This window comes from Schistosoma haematobium, chromosome 1 (assembly GCF_000699445.3).
Source record: "Schistosoma haematobium chromosome 1, whole genome shotgun sequence".
Lineage (NCBI taxonomy): Eukaryota > Metazoa > Platyhelminthes > Trematoda > Strigeidida > Schistosomatidae > Schistosoma > Schistosoma haematobium.
The window spans coordinates 50,119,335-50,126,010 of record NC_067196.1 but is presented as its reverse complement, the minus strand read 5'-3'; positions in this window follow the sequence as shown (position 1 = coordinate 50,126,010).

Genomic DNA, 6,676 nt, shown 5'->3' with positions numbered 1-6,676 from the left:
GTACAGTCTATTAATACAGGAAAAAACAGACAAATAACATACCGAACAGTAACCAGAGAATGGGAAAAATGAGTCAACAAGCAAATATTGTTTTACAATGAACATCAAACTGTGATTGGTTAATAAAGAGATACACTAGTACAAGGTCAAAGGGAGTTAATGTGGTGATGGGCGTTTCCCTTTATTATTGGTGAGTTCGCCTATCGATTACACTTTACACTCCCCCCGAAACGCGTACCACGTCCATCGTCCAGGGTCGTCGTCGCCGTCAGATAACCGGCTTCTTCTAGCAGGCATCGGCTAGGCACATCTCTGACGATTTCTTCTTTTGAAGTTCTCAACTTTGCCGTGCGGACTCGTCCGTCCGGGCCATAGCTTACTTGCTCGACAATAGCCTTAGGCCATAGACCTCTATTCATTTCGACGTTACTAACAAGGACTAAGTCACCTGGTTGTAAGTTCCTGTGTACGTCCAACTATCTGTCTCTTGTTTGGAGAGTCGGTAAATATTCTTTTATCCATCTATTCCAGAATGCGGTGGTTAATTTTTGAGCTTCTTTCCATCTTTTGTTGTATAATAACGTCTTATCCACCGAAGCATCATCGAATGATAATTTTTTATAAATCAGTAACAACTTGTTCGGAGTAAGAACTTCTAGGGTACCAGGGTCATTTTAACCAGAGGTCTGTCATTCAGTATTCGTTCCGCCTCAGTTAAGAAGGTTTGCAGGGTTTCATCGGTCAACACGTTTTGGAATAAAAGCACTCTTAAGATTCTTCTAATAAATCTTATGATTCGTTCCCACACACCACCTCGATGACTTGCCCTATGTGGGTTGAAACACCACTCACATTCTCGTCCTTCAAGGTGGTTTTCTATTTTACTTGTATTCCAGGAACGTATAATCTGTCTCAAACTAGCGTCTGCACCTCGGAAGTTTGTGCCGTTATCACTAAAAATACGCTTTGGGAATCCTCTTCTGGCAATAAATCTTGATAATGCGCATAGAAATGAATCTGTACCTAAAGAGTAAGCCATTTCGATGTGAACAGCTCTAATAGATAAGCAGGTGAATAAACAGCCGTAACGTTTCTCGACAACTCTACCTCGTTTGGCATAGAACGGTCCCAAGTAATCCACACCTACTTGACTAAAGGGTGGTGAATGAATCTCTACTCGGTATTCCGGTAACGGTGCCATTAATTGGGAGCATGGCATAGAGTAAAGTCTTCTACATAGGTAGCATCGTTTTAGAACCTTCCGAACAGTAGAATATCCTCTAACAATCCAATACTCTTCACGAATACTACTCAGAGTTTGAGTAACTCCGACGTGTGCGTTAATCGAATGATGATGCATTATAATCATATCTGTAACAAAGTGATTATTAGTGAGAATAATCGGATATTTAGTTTCAAAGGGTAAACATGCTAGCTACAAACGTCCTCCCACGCGGATTTTGCCTTCTAACATAAAGGGGTTGAGTTTTCTTATAGAACTTTGACGGATTAAATTTTTCCTCCTGACCATCTCATTCATTGTTTCCTGACTTTCTTGTTGTCTCGAAGCGTTATCTCCGAGAATTAACGGTGAACTACTCAGGATTCTTTTCTCGTCCGGGAACGCGATACTTTGGACTAGTATAACTATGTCGCTCTTCGAATTTTCGATATCCTCAGCACTTAGTGCACCTAAGGGTAGATGACTTCCATTCATCTTGCTTAACATATTATTGACAAACCGTCTGCAGTATGAAAATACCCTTAGAAGCCTAGACCACGACTTACACGTACGAAATCGATCTAGAAACTATTGGAGGTTCGAAATTTTCTGTCAGTACATGGGCTACAGTGTTCTCAACCTTTTCTACGCTAGGCCATTTGCCTTCTTCCTCCCACAAGAATCCTGGCCCTTGTAACCACTCCCTTAACTTAGCCTTATCATTTAGTGACGATCCACGTGACGCTTGATCCGCAGGATTCAGTTTGCTTTTCACATATCTCCACTGGTTCGGCATAGATAACTCCTGTATAGTTTCTAACCTGTTACTCACAAACCTTTCAAACCTTTTAGTCGTATTTTTTATACAGTGAAGCACAACTGTCGAATCGGTCAAATAAATGACGGACGAAATGGGGATGCTCAACTGTCCACTTACGTGCCTTTCAATCTTGGCACACAGAACGTAGGCCGTTAATTCCATTCTGGGTTTGGTAACAAGTTTTAGAGGAGCAACCCTAGACTTAGCTAGCAGGAACGAACGATGTATCTGACCAGAAACACCTTCATAACGAATATAGGCAACAACACCATACGCAAGCTCTGAGGCGTCGGCTAAACAATGAATTTGCGCAGATGATGGTTCAAACCCCGGCTTCAAACACCTTGGTATTCTTAAGTAGTCTAACCCTTTTATATGTCTACACCAAATATTCCACTTTGCTTGACAATCTATGGGTAACTCGGCATCCCAGTCTAGTTTCTGACGACAAGTATCTTGTAAGACCACTTTAGCTGGTAATATTATTGGGGCTGCAAACCCAATTGTATCAAAGAAAGATGCTACGTACGATAAAATATTTCTTCTGGTTGGGTTTCCGTGAAATTCATGAACTCCGAAACATAACTCGTCTGTTCGGACGTTCCACTCTATTCCCAGAGTTCGTTTACTTGTCTCATTGGATTCGCAAACAATAATGTTTCCTTCAACACGGTCTTCTTCTGGAATGAACTCCAGCACTTCAGCGCTATTACTAGTCCATTTAGTTAAGTTAAATCCTCCCAAACTTAGGAGTCTTTTAAAGTGTGAATATGTCAGTTTGGCTTCTTCTATAGTATCCACACTTATCAACAAATCGTCCACACAGAATTACTCTTTAGCTGCTCGCGTGACTGCCTTGGAAAATTTATCTTGATTATCCGAAATCGTTTTCTGCAGGGCTAACATGGCGATGAAGTTGCCCCGAACAGATAAACTTTCATTCTATAGATCTCGGGTTCCTTTTCTAAGTCTCCACCTGGCCACCACAAATATCTAAGAACATCTCGATCATGCGGAGGAACTATTATTTGATGGAACATGGCTTCAATGTCGGCCGTAAGACCTACTGGTCGTTGCCGGAACCTGGTGAAAACATCTACTAGGTTATTGACTAAATCAGGCCCAGAATAAAGGTTCTTGTTTCAAGACGTTCCAGCATACTGAGCTGCGCAATCGAACACTATTCTTAACTTGTTAGGCTTCTTGGGGTGGAAGACTGGGTGATGAGGAAGATACCAAATTCGTCCATCAGAGTGGTTATCATTTACCTTTTCAGCGTAATCTTGTTCTATGTACCGAGTCATGGAGTCCACATAGTCTTTGAACAATTTCTTATCCCGAATAAGTCGGCGTTTTAAGCAGCTAAGTCTACGTTCTGCTAATTTCCAGTTACTAGGTAACTTGTGTTTGTGTTTCCAAGTCAAAGCTATTTGATAATGCCCGTTCAACCTTTGCACTGAATCTGATATAACACTGAGTGCTACACGATCTTCTTCAAACATCGATATCGGACGACTAAACGGATCTTTGAATTCAGTTGAGTACAACTGTTCAAACTTATCCTCTAATTCCTCTTCAGCTGAGAGGTGATTGACTACACGATTGTTTTTACAGGGTTCCCCATAGGAACCGAACAGCGTCCAACCTAACAGAGTCCTCACAGCGGATGGTTTATCCGACTTACCAGTTCTTATCTCTTTCGTCTCGTGTACACTCGGTGTGTTGCACCCGATCAACAGGCTGACGTTCTCATCTTCTACTCTCGGAAAGTTTATGTCCTTTAAGTGAGTACAGGATGCCAACTAGGATGCCGTTGGTACCGTCCTACGCAACACAGGTAATCTCTCTACTGTCCATACATTTGGGATTCTAAGTGATGACGACGAATCTAAGGGGGAAATTTCCACTTGAACCTCTTTACATTGAAATGTGGACTGGTTATCCAGTGTTTTCAATAAAATCGTCTCAGACTCTCCTTCTAAACCCAGTCTTCTGGCTAGATCTTCTGTAATAAGTGAAGCCTCCGACCCACTATCTAAGAAGGCACAAGTCTGTACTGACTTTTCTCCATTTTTTATCAATATAGGCACTATTGCAAATGCTACTTGCTTCTGTACACACTCAACGCTTTTCTCCGTACATAGTTGGGTATTAATGTGTGCACTATTATTATTATCTCTTTGCTCTTCCCACTTCTTATGTAACAACGTATGATGTCTCCAACCCACCCTTCGACGGCACATGATCTCGGCACTCGACAGTTTCTTGCTATATGGTTCGCCTTTAGACAGACATTACACAATTTCTTCTTTGATACAAATTCTATCCTTTCATTAACACTCTTGTCTCTAAACCCTCCACATTGATCTAATGGGTGATTTCCCGTACATAATAAACATGACAATCCAAGGGTCTTTCGTCTTACGGGTGGTGTAACATCAAACTCATTCGTGTTAGCGAATGACACTCTCGCTTTATATGCTGAATCAAGATGTCCTTTAGTATTAGTAACAGATTGCTTTTGGTTGCGATTAGAAGGATCGCCGGTGACAAGTAACCCGTATCTAGTATTAACAACGTCTGACTGCTCTTTCACAAATTCGCAAAGGTCCTTGAATGAAGGTTCTCCACCTGTCTTAAGAATTCTACATGCAACGTTAACCCATTCTCTTTGCAGGTGTAACGAGAGTTTTAAAAACATGAATTCGATAGTCTTTGTAGAATTAAGATCAGATACATAGTTCATCTGCGTGAATGTTAGCTCACAAATATGCATCTCACGAGACAATCTTCTTAAATTATATGGATTGGTCCCTTTAATGGCAGGGATGTTCAGCATGTTATCAATAAATGCATGGGCTACTTTATGCTTCTGATCAAATGCTTCCTCGAGAAGTTCTAGTGCTTTACGATTTCCTTCTTCTGGCTCGAGCAATGCGCATTGAACAATAGTGTTTTTAGCTTCACCATCACAGTACTGGATCAAATAGTTTAACCTAGATCGGAACCCAATGCTCTCGTCAAAACAGTCCTCAAAATTCCGTATGAAGCTCCAATAGTTCATAGTTCATAGCTCCAGACATCATTGTTACCCAGTCTTTTCTGGGAGAAACATTAACGACATGTGAGACAGATGTAGACTCATACGCCATCGTCTTGTCAGCCATAACTTGATTATAATGTTCTCCTCGTTTTTGGCGTAACTGTTCTAGATCGATTTCTTTTGCTGTCTGAGCTAAACGTACTTTAGCTAATTCTAACTCTAACAAGGGATCCATTCGGTAGGTATTTCCTCCGAGCTGGCCATCACTATGGGTTTCTGAATAATGAGGAGACAATTCAGGAATATGATCAGTTTTATGACTCTCCATAGACATCTAAAGGTACCCAATGTACGAAACTTTGGTGAGATAATGTTCGAAACTTTGTAGGGAGCGATTTCCTACAGGTTTAATTCTGAGCTATTCTCTAGACCGTCGAATACAGAGTCTTGGTTTGGCCAAAGTCAGAACAAGCAAGCTATTTGGCTAGATAAACTTTATCTGTTTCTAAAACATAAATTAACATCGTTAGTGCACAAACAAACTGTACAGTCTATTAATACAGGAAAAAACAGACAAATAACATACCGAACAGTAACCAGAGAATGGGAAAAATGAGTCAACAAGCAAATATTGTTTTACAATGAACATCAAACTGTGATTGGTTAATAAAGAGATACACTAGTACAAGGTCAAAGGGAGTTAATGTGGTGATGGGCGTTTCCCTTTATTATTGGTGAGTTCGTCTATCGATCACATTTTACAGGGACTATGGGGTAAACTAGCAAAAGTTAGAAACATGTACATCCATTTAGATCAGAAGATCATAGTCTTCACTGAAATATGGCTATCGCCCTGATGAAAAGTGTGCTTATAATACACGATCTTTTTCCAATGCAACAGAGTACACAAAATAGGAGGTGAGGTTAGAATATTTATCAATAGGCACTTCAAACCGAAACGCCACAGAGTACTGAGTTAATCGATGTGGCAGAATCATGCTGGTGTTGTTTCAATATTAACGGCATGAAGTACTTGAATAATGAAATACACAAACCACTTACTTTTTCAAGAACCCAAAAACATGAAATAATGCAGGATATAGTGAAATCACCACACCTCAGTTTTGACCAAATACAACTAGCCGAAAACTTCTGCACTCCATGTGATCGCAAACGAAATACTTCGCCAGGACGAGAATGTTCCCTGCCTTAATTACACTAGAGTGAATCACACCACTATGTGGATTACCCCTTTGTCATATCCAGGTACTATGGCTGCTTTAATGACCGTACAACACAAAATATGTTGTTATGGAAATATTTTGGCAAGAGTTGGCACAAGGGACAGCGTGCGATCACCACAGTATGGGCTAGTCCATGGCATGCGATTAAACGATGCTGATTGGTTGTCATTAATCTTGGCAAGGACAAGTGAACTGTTTGACATTCAGTGGAACGACTGAGAACGATTTCGGAAGGGATTTGACAATTCAATGACCCTACAGAATTAATAACAATAGAAGACCAAGCAGTCGATTTTGGGTCAAAACTCAACCCGTCGAGATGCCATGAACATTCTGTTTAATTTATC